The following is a 12,724-nucleotide window of genomic DNA, read 5'->3' as shown; positions in this document are numbered from 1 at the left end:
AGACATATTCCCAAGCCACAGCGTTCCAGAATCAAACCGTTCTCATGTTCCCAGGCCACAGGGTTCCAGAATCCACTGATGACATGTTCCCCGGCCACAGGGTTCCAGAATCCACTGATGTCATGTTCCCAGGCCACAGGATTCCAGAATAAAACCTCAGTCAAGTTCCCTGTCCACAGGGTTCCAGAACCAAGCCTCAGTCAGGTTCCCAGGGCCCAGTATTCCACAGTCTAAACAGATGTCATGTTCCCAGGGCACAGCATTCCAGAATCACGCCTCAGTCTTGTTCCTGGCCACAGGGTTCCAGAATCAAACCAATGTCAAGTTCCCAGGCCATGGGTTTCAAGTATCAGGTCTCAGTCATGTTTCCAGGGTACAGGGTTCTACAATCAAACCTCAGTCATGTTGCCAGTCCACAGATTTCTGCCATCAAACCTCAGTCAAGTTCCCAGGCCACAGATTTCCAGAATCAAACTTCAGTCATATTCCCAGGCCACACTTTTCCAGAATCACGCCTCAGTCATGTTCCCAGGCCACAGCGTTCCAGAATCAAACCAATGTCAAACTCCTAGGCCATGGGTTTCCACTACCAGGCCACAGTCATGTTTCCAGGGCACAGGGTTCTACAATCAAACCTCAGTCATGTTGCCAGTCCACAGGTTTCTGCCATCAAACCTCAGTCAAGTTCCCAGGCCAAAGATTTCCAATATCAAACCTCAGTCATATTCGCAGGACACATGGTTCCAGAATCAAACCTCAGTCATGTTTGCAGGACCCATGATTCTACAATCAGAACACAGTCATGTTCCCAGCACAAAGGTGTCCAGAATCAAACCTCAGTCATGTTCCCAGGGAACAGGGTTCCAGAAACAAACCTCAGTCATGTTGCCAAGCCACAGGTTTCCACCATCAAACCTCAGACATGTTCCCAGGCCACAGGGTTCCAGAATCCACTGATGTCATGTTCCCAGGCCACAGGGTTCGAGAAACAATCCTCAGTTATTTTCGCAGGCTACAGGGTTCCAGAATAAAACCTCAGTCATGTTCCCAGTCCACAGGGTACCAAAACCAAGCCTCAGTCAGATTCCCAGGGCCCAGTATTCCACAATCTAAACAGATGTCATGTTCCCAGGCAACAGGATTCCAGAATCACACCTCAGTCTTGTTCCTGGCCACAGGGTTCCAGAATCAAACCAATGTCAAATTCCCAGGCCATGGGTTTCAAGTATCAGGTCGCAGTCATGTTTCCAGGGCACAGGGTTCTACAATCAAACCTCAGTCATGTTGCCAGTCCACAGATTTCTGCCATCAAACCTCAGTCAAGTTCCCAGGCCACAGATTTCCAGAATCAAACCTCAGTCATATTCCCAGGCCACACTTTTCCAGAATCACGCCTCAGTCATGTTACCAGGCCACCGGGTTCCAGAAACAATCCTCAGTTATATTCCCAGGCTACAGGGTTCCAGAATAAAACCTCAGTCATGTTCCCGGTCGACAGGGTTCCAGAATCAAACCAATGTCAATTTCCCAGGCCATGCGTTTCAAGTATCAGGTCGCAGTCATGTTTCCAGAGCACAGGGTTCAACAATCAAACCTCAGTAATGTTGCCAGTCCACAGATTTCTGCCATCAAACCTCAGTCAAGTTCCCAGGCCACAGATTTCCAGAATCAAACCTCAGTCATATTCCCAGGCCACAGTTTTCCAGAATCACGCCTCAGTCATGTTCCCTGGCCACAGGGATCCAGAATCAAACCTCAGTCATGTTGCCAGGCCATAGGGTACCACCATCAAACCTCAGTCATATTCCCAGACCACAGGTTTCCACAATCAAACCGATTTCATGTTCCCAGGCAACAGGGTACCAGAATCCAAAGTGATGTCATGTTCCCAGGCCCCAGGATTCCTCAATCTAACATCAGTCATGTTCACAGGCCAATGGTTTCCAAAATCAAACCACAGTCATATTCCCAGGCCACATGGTTCCAGAATCAAACCTCAGTCATGTTCCCAGTCCACAGGATTCCAGAACCAAGCTTTCAGTCAGGTTCCCAGGGCACAGTATTCCATAATCTAAACAGATGTCATGTTCCCAGGCCGCAGGATTCCAGAATCACGCCTCAGTCATGTTCCCAGGCCACAGGGTTCCAGAATCAAACCAATGTCAAATTCCTAGGCCATGGGTTTCCAGTAACAAGCCACAGTCATGTTTCCTGGGCACAGGATTCCAGAATCTCGCCTCAGTCATGTTCCCTGGCCACAGGGTTAAAGAATCAAACCAATGTCAAGTTCCCAAGCCATGGGTTTCAAGTATCAGGTCGCAGTCATGTTTCCAGGGTACAGGGTTCTACAATCAAACCTCAGTCATGTTGCCAGTCCACAGGTTTCTGCCATGAAACCTCAGTCAAGTTCCCAGGCCACAGATTTCCAGAATCAAAGCTCAGTCATATTCCCAGGACACATGGTTCCAGAATCAAACCTCAGTCATGTTCGCAGGCCACAGGATTCCACAATCAAACCACAGTCATGTTCCCAGGAGAAAGGTGTCCAGAAGCAAACCTCAGTCATGTTCCCAGGGAACAGGGTTCCAGAAACAAACCTCAGTCATGTTGCCAGGCCACAGGTTTCCACCATCAAACCTCAGACATATTCCCAAGCCACAGGGTTCCAGAATCAAACCGTTCTCATGTTCCCAGGCCACAGGGTTCCAGAATCCACTGATGACATGTTCCCCGGCCACAGGGTTCCAGAATCCACTGATGTCATGTTCCCAGGCCACAGGATTCCAGAATAAAACCTCAGTCAAGTTCCCTGTCCACAGGGTTCCAGAACCAAGCCTCAGTCAGGTTCCCAGGGCCCAGTATTCCACAATCTAAACAGATGTCATGTTCCCAGGGCACAGCATTCCAGAATCACGCCTCAGTCTTGTTCCTGGCCACAGGGTTCCAGAATCAAACCAATGTCAAGTTCCCAGGCCATGGGTTTCAAGTATCAGGTCTCAGTCATGTTTCCAGGGTACAGGGTTCTACAATCAAACCTCAGTCATGTTGCCAGTCCACAGATTTCTGCCATCAAACCTCAGTCAAGTTCCCAGGCCACAGATTTCCAGAATCAAACTTCAGTCATATTCCCAGGCCACACTTTTCCAGAATCACGCCTCAGTCATGTTCCCAGGCCACAGCGTTCCAGAATCAAACCAATGTCAAACTCCTAGGCCATGGGTTTCCACTACCAGGCCACAGTCATGTTTCCAGGGCACAGGGTTCTACAATCAAACCTCAGTCATGTTGCCAGTCCACAGGTTTCTGCCATCAAACCTCAGTCAAGTTCCCAGGCCAAAGATTTCCAATATCAAACCTCAGTCATATTCGCAGGACACATGGTTCCAGAATCAAACCTCAGTCATGTTTGCAGGACCCATGATTCTACAATCAGAACACAGTCATGTTCCCAGCACAAAGGTGTCCAGAATCAAACCTCAGTCATGTTCCCAGGGAACAGGGTTCCAGAAACAAACCTCAGTCATGTTGCCAAGCCACAGGTTTCCACCATCAAACCTCAGACATGTTCCCAGGCCACAGGGTTGCAGAATCAAACCGTTCTCATGTTCCCAGGCCACAGGGTTCCAGAATCCACTGATGTCATGTTCCCAGGCCACAGGGTTCGAGAAACAATCCTCAGTTATTTTCGCAGGCTACAGGGTTCCAGAATAAAACCTCAGTCATGTTCCCAGTCCATAGGGTACCAAAACCAAGCCTCAGTCAGATTCCCAGGGCCCAGTATTCCACAATCTAAACAGACGTCATGTTCCCAGGCAACAGGATTCCAGAATCACGCCTCAGTCTTGTTCCTGGCCACAGGGTTCCAGAATCAAACCAATGTCAAATTCCCAGGCCATGGGTTTCAAGTATCAGGTCGCAGTCATGTTTCCAGGGCACAGGGTTCTACAATCAAACCTCAGTCATGTTGCCAGTCCACAGATTTCTGCCATCAAACCTCAGTCAAGTTCCCAGGCCACAGATTTCCAGAATCAAACCTCAGTCATATTCCCAGGCCACACTTTTCCAGAATCACGCCTCAGTCATGTTACCAGGCCACCGGGTTCCAGAAATAATCCTCAGTTATATTCCCAGGCTACAGGGTTCCAGAATAAAACCTCAGTCATGTTCCCGATCCACAGGGTTCCAGAATCAAGCCAATGTCAATTTCCGAGGCCATGCGTTTCAAGTATCAGGTCGCAGTCATGTTTCCAGAGCACAGGGTTCAACAGTCAAACCTCAGTAATGTTGCCAGTCCACAGATTTCTGCCATCAAACCTCAGTCAAGTTCCCAGGCCACAGATTTCCAGAATCAAACCTCAGTCATATTCCCAGGCCACAGTTTTCCAGAATCACGCCTCAGTCATGTTCCCTGGCCACAGGGATCCAGAATCAAACCTCAGTCATGTTGCCAGGCCATAGGGTACCACCATCAAACCTCAGTCATATTCCCAGACCACAGGTTTCCACAATCAAACCGATTTCATGTTCCCAGGCAACAGGGTACCAGAATCCAAAGTGATGTCATGTTCCCAGGCCCCAGGATTCCTCAATCTAACATCAGTCATGTTCACAGGCCAATGGTTTCCAAAATCAAACCACAGTCATATTCCCAGGCCACATGGTTCCAGAATCAAACCTCAGTCATGTTCCCAGTCCACAGGATTCCAGAACCAAGCTTTCAGTCAGGTTCCCAGGGCACAGTATTCCATAATCTAAACAGATGTCATGTTCCCAGGCCGCAGGATTCCAGAATCACACCTCAGTCATGTTCCCAGGCCACAGGGTTCCAGAATCAAACCAATGTCAAATTCCTAGGCCATGGGTTTCCAGTACCAAGCCACAGTCATGTTTCCTGGGCACAGGATTCCAGAATCTCGCCTCAGTCATGTTCCCTGGCCACAGGGTTAAAGAATCAAACCAATGTCAAGTTCCCAAGCCATGGGTTTCAAGTATCAGGTTGCAGTCATGTTTCCAGGGCACAGGGTTCTACAATCAAACCTCAGTCATGTTGCCAGTCCACAGGTTTCTGCCATCAAACCTCAGTCAAGTTCCCAGGCCACAGATTTCCAGAATCAAAGCTCAGTCATATTCCCAGGACACATGGTTCCAGAATCAAACCTCAGTCATGTTTGCAGGCCACAGGATTCCACAATCAAACCACAGTCATGTTCCCAGGAGAAAGGTGTCCAGAAGCAAACCTCAGGCATGTTCCCAGGGAACAGGGTTCCAGAAACAAACCTCAGTCATGTTGCCAGGCCACAGGTTTCCACCATCAAACCTCAGACATATTCCCAAGCCACAGCGTTCCAGAATCAAACCGTTCTCATGTTCCCAGGCCACAGGGTTCCAGAATCCACTGATGACATGTTCCCCGGCCACAGGGTTCCAGAATCCACTGATGTCATGTTCCCAGGCCACAGGATTCCAGAATAAAACCTCAGTCAAGTTCCCTGTCCACAGGGTTCCAGAACCAAGCCTCAGTCAGGTTCCCAGGGCCCAGTATTCCACAGTCTAAACAGATGTCATGTTCCCAGGGCACAGCATTCCAGAATCACGCCTCAGTCTTGTTCCTGGCCACAGGGTTCCAGAATCAAACCAATGTCAAGTTCCCAGGCCATGGGTTTCAAGTATCAGGTCTCAGTCATGTTTCCAGGGTACAGGGTTCTACAATCAAACCTCAGTCATGTTGCCAGTCCACAGATTTCTGCCATCAAACCTCAGTCAAGTTCCCAGGCCACAGATTTCCAGAATCAAACTTCAGTCATATTCCCAGGCCACACTTTTCCAGAATCACGCCTCAGTCATGTTCCCAGGCCACAGCGTTCCAGAATCAAACCAATGTCAAACTCCTAGGCCATGGGTTTCCACTACCAGGCCACAGTCATGTTTCCAGGGCACAGGGTTCTACAATCAAACCTCAGTCATGTTGCCAGTCCACAGGTTTCTGCCATCAAACCTCAGTCAAGTTCCCAGGCCAAAGATTTCCAATATCAAACCTCAGTCATATTCGCAGGACACATGGTTCCAGAATCAAACCTCAGTCATGTTTGCAGGACCCATGATTCTACAATCAGAACACAGTCATGTTCCCAGCACAAAGGTGTCCAGAATCAAACCTCAGTCATGTTCCCAGGGAACAGGGTTCCAGAAACAAACCTCAGTCATGTTGCCAAGCCACAGGTTTCCACCATCAAACCTCAGACATGTTCCCAGCCCACAGGGTTCCAGAATCAAACCGTTCTCATGTTCCCAGGCCACAGGGTTCCAGAATCCACTGATGTCATGTTCCCAGGCCACAGGGTTCGAGAAACAATCCTCAGTTATTTTCGCAGGCTACAGGGTTCCAGAATAAAACCTCAGTCATGTTCCCAGTCCATAGGGTACCAAAACCAAGCCTCAGTCAGATTCCCAGGGCCCAGTATTCCACAATCTAAACAGACGTCATGTTCCCAGGCAACAGGATTCCAGAATCACGCCTCAGTCTTGTTCCTGGCCACAGGGTTCCAGAATCAAACCAATGTCAAATTCCCAGGCCATGGGTTTCAAGTATCAGGTCGCAGTCATGTTTCCAGGGCACAGGGTTCTACAATCAAACCTCAGTCATGTTGCCAGTCCACAGATTTCTGCCATCAAACCTCAGTCAAGTTCCCAGGCCACAGATTTCCAGAATCAAACCTCAGTCATATTCCCAGGCCACACTTTTCCAGAATCACGCCTCAGTCATGTTACCAGGCCACCGGGTTCCAGAAATAATCCTCAGTTATATTCCCAGGCTACAGGGTTCCAGAATAAAACCTCAGTCATGTTCCCGATCCACAGGGTTCCAGAATCAAGCCAATGTCAATTTCCGAGGCCATGCGTTTCAAGTATCAGGTCGCAGTCATGTTTCCAGAGCACAGGGTTCAACAGTCAAACCTCAGTAATGTTGCCAGTCCACAGATTTCTGCCATCAAACCTCAGTCAAGTTCCCAGGCCACAGATTTCCAGAATCAAACCTCAGTCATATTCCCAGGCCACAGTTTTCCAGAATCACGCCTCAGTCATGTTCCCTGGCCACAGGGATCCAGAATCAAACCTCAGTCATGTTGCCAGGCCATAGGGTACCACCATCAAACCTCAGTCATATTCCCAGACCACAGGTTTCCACAATCAAACCGATTTCATGTTCCCAGGCAACAGGGTACCAGAATCCAAAGTGATGTCATGTTCCCAGGCCCCAGGATTCCTCAATCTAACATCAGTCATGTTCACAGGCCAATGGTTTCCAAAATCAAACCACAGTCATATTCCCAGGCCACATGGTTCCAGAATCAAACCTCAGTCATGTTCCCAGTCCACAGGATTCCAGAACCAAGCTTTCAGTCAGGTTCCCAGGGCACAGTATTCCATAATCTAAACAGATGTCATGTTCCCAGGCCGCAGGATTCCAGAATCACACCTCAGTCATGTTCCCAGGCCACAGGGTTCCAGAATCAAACCAATGTCAAATTCCTAGGCCATGGGTTTCCAGTACCAAGCCACAGTCATGTTTCCTGGGCACAGGATTCCAGAATCTCGCCTCAGTCATGTTCCCTGGCCACAGGGTTAAAGAATCAAACCAATGTCAAGTTCCCAAGCCATGGGTTTCAAGTATCAGGTTGCAGTCATGTTTCCAGGGCACAGGGTTCTACAATCAAACCTCAGTCATGTTGCCAGTCCACAGGTTTCTGCCATCAAACCTCAGTCAAGTTCCCAGGCCACAGATTTCCAGAATCAAAGCTCAGTCATATTCCCAGGACACATGGTTCCAGAATCAAACCTCAGTCATGTTTGCAGGCCACAGGATTCCACAATCAAACCACAGTCATGTTCCCAGGAGAAAGGTGTCCAGAAGCAAACCTCAGGCATGTTCCCAGGGAACAGGGTTCCAGAAACAAACCTCAGTCATGTTGCCAGGCCACAGGTTTCCACCATCAAACCTCAGACATATTCCCAAGCCACAGCGTTCCAGAATCAAACCGTTCTCATGTTCCCAGGCCACAGGGTTCCAGAATCCACTGATGACATGTTCCCCGGCCACAGGGTTCCAGAATCCACTGATGTCATGTTCCCAGGCCACAGGATTCCAGAATAAAACCTCAGTCAAGTTCCCTGTCCACAGGGTTCCAGAACCAAGCCTCAGTCAGGTTCCCAGGGCCCAGTATTCCACAGTCTAAACAGATGTCATGTTCCCAGGGCACAGCATTCCAGAATCACGCCTCAGTCTTGTTCCTGGCCACAGGGTTCCAGAATCAAACCAATGTCAAGTTCCCAGGCCATGGGTTTCAAGTATCAGGTCTCAGTCATGTTTCCAGGGTACAGGGTTCTACAATCAAACCTCAGTCATGTTGCCAGTCCACAGATTTCTGCCATCAAACCTCAGTCAAGTTCCCAGGCCACAGATTTCCAGAATCAAACTTCAGTCATATTCCCAGGCCACACTTTTCCAGAATCACGCCTCAGTCATGTTCCCAGGCCACAGCGTTCCAGAATCAAACCAATGTCAAACTCCTAGGCCATGGGTTTCCACTACCAGGCCACAGTCATGTTTCCAGGGCACAGGGTTCTACAATCAAACCTCAGTCATGTTGCCAGTCCACAGGTTTCTGCCATCAAACCTCAGTCAAGTTCCCAGGCCAAAGATTTCCAATATCAAACCTCAGTCATATTCGCAGGACACATGGTTCCAGAATCAAACCTCAGTCATGTTTGCAGGACCCATGATTCTACAATCAGAACACAGTCATGTTCCCAGCACAAAGGTGTCCAGAATCAAACCTCAGTCATGTTCCCAGGGAACAGGGTTCCAGAAACAAACCTCAGTCATGTTGCCAAGCCACAGGTTTCCACCATCAAACCTCAGACATGTTCCCAGCCCACAGGGTTCCAGAATCAAACCGTTCTCATGTTCCCAGGCCACAGGGTTCCAGAATCCACTGATGTCATGTTCCCAGGCCACAGGGTTCCAGAATCCACTGATGTCATGTTCCCAGGCCACAGGATTCCAGAATAAAACCTCAGTCAAGTTCCCTGTCCACAGGGTTCCAGAACCAAGCCTCAGTCAGGTTCCCAGGGCCCAGTATTCCACAGTCTAAACAGATGTCATGTTCCCAGGGCACAGCATTCCAGAATCACGCCTCAGTCTTGTTCCTGGCCACAGGGTTCCAGAATCAAACCAATGTCAAGTTCCCAGGCCATGGGTTTCAAGTATCAGGTCGCAGTCATGTTTCCAGGGCACAGGGTTCTACAATCAAACCTCAGTCATGTTGCCAGTCCACAGATTTCTGCCATCAAACCTCAGTCAAGTTCCCAGGCCACAGATTTCCAGAATCAAACCTCAGTCATATTCCCAGGCCACACTTTTCCAGAATCACGCCTCAGTCATGTTACCAGGCCACCGGGTTCCAGAAATAATCCTCAGTTATATTCCCAGGCTACAGGGTTCCAGAATAAAACCTCAGTCATGTTCCCGATCCACAGGGTTCCAGAATCAAGCCAATGTCAATTTCCGAGGCCATGCGTTTCAAGTATCAGGTCGCAGTCATGTTTCCAGAGCACAGGGTTCAACAGTCAAACCTCAGTAATGTTGCCAGTCCACAGATTTCTGCCATCAAACCTCAGTCAAGTTCCCAGGCCACAGATTTCCAGAATCAAACCTCAGTCATATTCCCAGGCCACAGTTTTCCAGAATCACGCCTCAGTCATGTTCCCTGGCCACAGGGATCCAGAATCAAACCTCAGTCATGTTGCCAGGCCATAGGGTACCACCATCAAACCTCAGTCATATTCCCAGACCACAGGTTTCCACAATCAAACCGATTTCATGTTCCCAGGCAACAGGGTACCAGAATCCAAAGTGATGTCATGTTCCCAGGCCCCAGGATTCCTCAATCTAACATCAGTCATGTTCACAGGCCAATGGTTTCCAAAATCAAACCACAGTCATATTCCCAGGCCACATGGTTCCAGAATCAAACCTCAGTCATGTTCCCAGTCCACAGGATTCCAGAACCAAGCTTTCAGTCAGGTTCCCAGGGCACAGTATTCCATAATCTAAACAGATGTCATGTTCCCAGGCCGCAGGATTCCAGAATCACGCCTCAGTCATGTTCCCAGGCCACAGGGTTCCAGAATCAAACCAATGTCAAATTCCTAGGCCATGGGTTTCCAGTACCAAGCCACAGTCATGTTTCCTGGGCACAGGATTCCAGAATCTCGCCTCAGTCATGTTCCCTGGCCACAGGGTTAAAGAATCAAACCAATGTCAAGTTCCCAAGCCATGGGTTTCAAGTATCAGGTCGCAGTCATGTTTCCAGGGTACAGGGTTCTACAATCAAACCTCAGTCATGTTGCCAGTCCACAGGTTTCTGCCATGAAACCTCAGTCAAGTTCCCAGGCCACAGATTTCCAGAATCAAAGCTCAGTCATATTCCCAGGACACATGGTTCCAGAATCAAACCTCAGTCATGTTCGCAGGCCACAGGATTCCACAATCAAACCACAGTCATGTTCCCAGGAGAAAGGTGTCCAGAAGCAAACCTCAGTCATGTTCCCAGGGAACAGGGTTCCAGAAACAAACCTCAGTCATGTTGCCAGGCCACAGGTTTCCACCATCAAACCTCAGACATATTCCCAAGCCACAGGGTTCCAGAATCAAACCGTTCTCATGTTCCCAGGCCACAGGGTTCCAGAATCCACTGATGACATGTTCCCCGGCCACAGGGTTCCAGAATCCACTGATGTCATGTTCCCAGGCCACAGGATTCCAGAATAAAACCTCAGTCAAGTTCCCTGTCCACAGGGTTCCAGAACCAAGCCTCAGTCAGGTTCCCAGGGCCCAGTATTCCACAGTCTAAACAGATGTCATGTTCCCAGGGCACAGCATTCCAGAATCACGCCTCAGTCTTGTTCCTGGCCACAGGGTTCCAGAATCAAACCAATGTCAAGTTCCCAGGCCATGGGTTTCAAGTATCAGGTCTCAGTCATGTTTCCAGGGTACAGGGTTCTACAATCAAACCTCAGTCATGTTGCCAGTCCACAGATTTCTGCCATCAAACCTCAGTCAAGTTCCCAGGCCACAGATTTCCAGAATCAAACTTCAGTCATATTCCCAGGCCACACTTTTCCAGAATCACGCCTCAGTCATGTTCCCAGGCCACAGCGTTCCAGAATCAAACCAATGTCAAACTCCTAGGCCATGGGTTTCCACTACCAGGCCACAGTCATGTTTCCAGGGCACAGGGTTCTACAATCAAACCTCAGTCATGTTGCCAGTCCACAGGTTTCTGCCATCAAACCTCAGTCAAGTTCCCAGGCCACAGATTTCCAGAATCACACCTCAGTCATATTCGCAGGACACATGGTTCCAGAATCAAACCTCAGTCATGTTGCCAGGCCATAGGGTACCACCATCAAACCTCAGTCATATTCCCAGACCACAGGTTTCCACAATCAAACCGATTTCATGTTCCCAGGCAACAGGGTACCAGAATCCAAAGTGATGTCATGTTCCCAGGCCCCAGGATTCCTCAATCTAACATCAGTCATGTTCACAGGCCAATGGTTTCCAAAATCAAACCACAGTCATATTCCCAGGCCACATGGTTCCAGAATCAAACCTCAGTCATGTTCCCAGTCCACAGGATTCCAGAACCAAGCTTTCAGTCAGGTTCCCAGGGCACAGTATTCCATAATCTAAACAGATGTCATGTTCCCAGGCCGCAGGATTCCAGAATCACGCCTCAGTCATGTTCCCAGGCCACAGGGTTCCAGAATCAAACCAATGTCAAATTCCTAGGCCATGGGTTTCCAGTACCAAGCCACAGTCATGTTTCCTGGGCACAGGATTCCAGAATCTCGCCTCAGTCATGTTCCCTGGCCACAGGGTTAAAGAATCAAACCAATGTCAAGTTCCCAAGCCATGGGTTTCAAGTATCAGGTCGCAGTCATGTTTCCAGGGTACAGGGTTCTACAATCAAACCTCAGTCATGTTGCCAGTCCACAGGTTTCTGCCATCAAACCTCAGTCAAGTTCCCAGGCCAAAGATTTCCAATATCAAACCTCAGTCATATTCGCAGGACACATGGTTCCAGAATCAAACCTCAGTCATGTTTGCAGGACCCATGATTCTACAATCAGAACACAGTCATGTTCCCAGCACAAAGGTGTCCAGAATCAAACCTCAGTCATGTTCCCAGGGAACAGGGTTCCAGAAACAAACCTCAGTCATGTTGCCAAGCCACAGGTTTCCACCATCAAACCTCAGACATGTTCCCAGGCCACAGGGTTCCAGAATCAAACCGTTCTCATGTTCCCAGGCCACTGGGTTCCAGAATCCACTGATGTCATGTTCCCAGGCCACAGGGTTCGAGAAACAATCTTCAGTTATTTTCGCAGGCTACAGGGTTCCAGAATAAAACCTCAGTCATGTTCCCAGTCCATAGGGTACCAAAACCAAGCCTCAGTCAGATTCCCAGGGCACAGTATTCCACAATCTAAACAGATGTCATGTTCCCAGGCAACAGGATTCCAGAATCACACCTCAGTCTTGTTCCTGGCCACAGGGTTCCAGAATCAAACCAATGTCAAATTCCCAGGCCATGGGTTTCAAGTATCAGGTCGCAGTCATGTTTCCAGGGCACAGGGTTCTACAATCAAACCTCAGTCA

Source organism: Balaenoptera borealis (genome assembly GCF_965194805.1).
Source record: "Balaenoptera borealis genome assembly, chromosome: 19".
Lineage (NCBI taxonomy): Eukaryota > Metazoa > Chordata > Mammalia > Artiodactyla > Balaenopteridae > Balaenoptera > Balaenoptera borealis.
Note: the sequence above shows the minus strand (reverse complement) of the source record.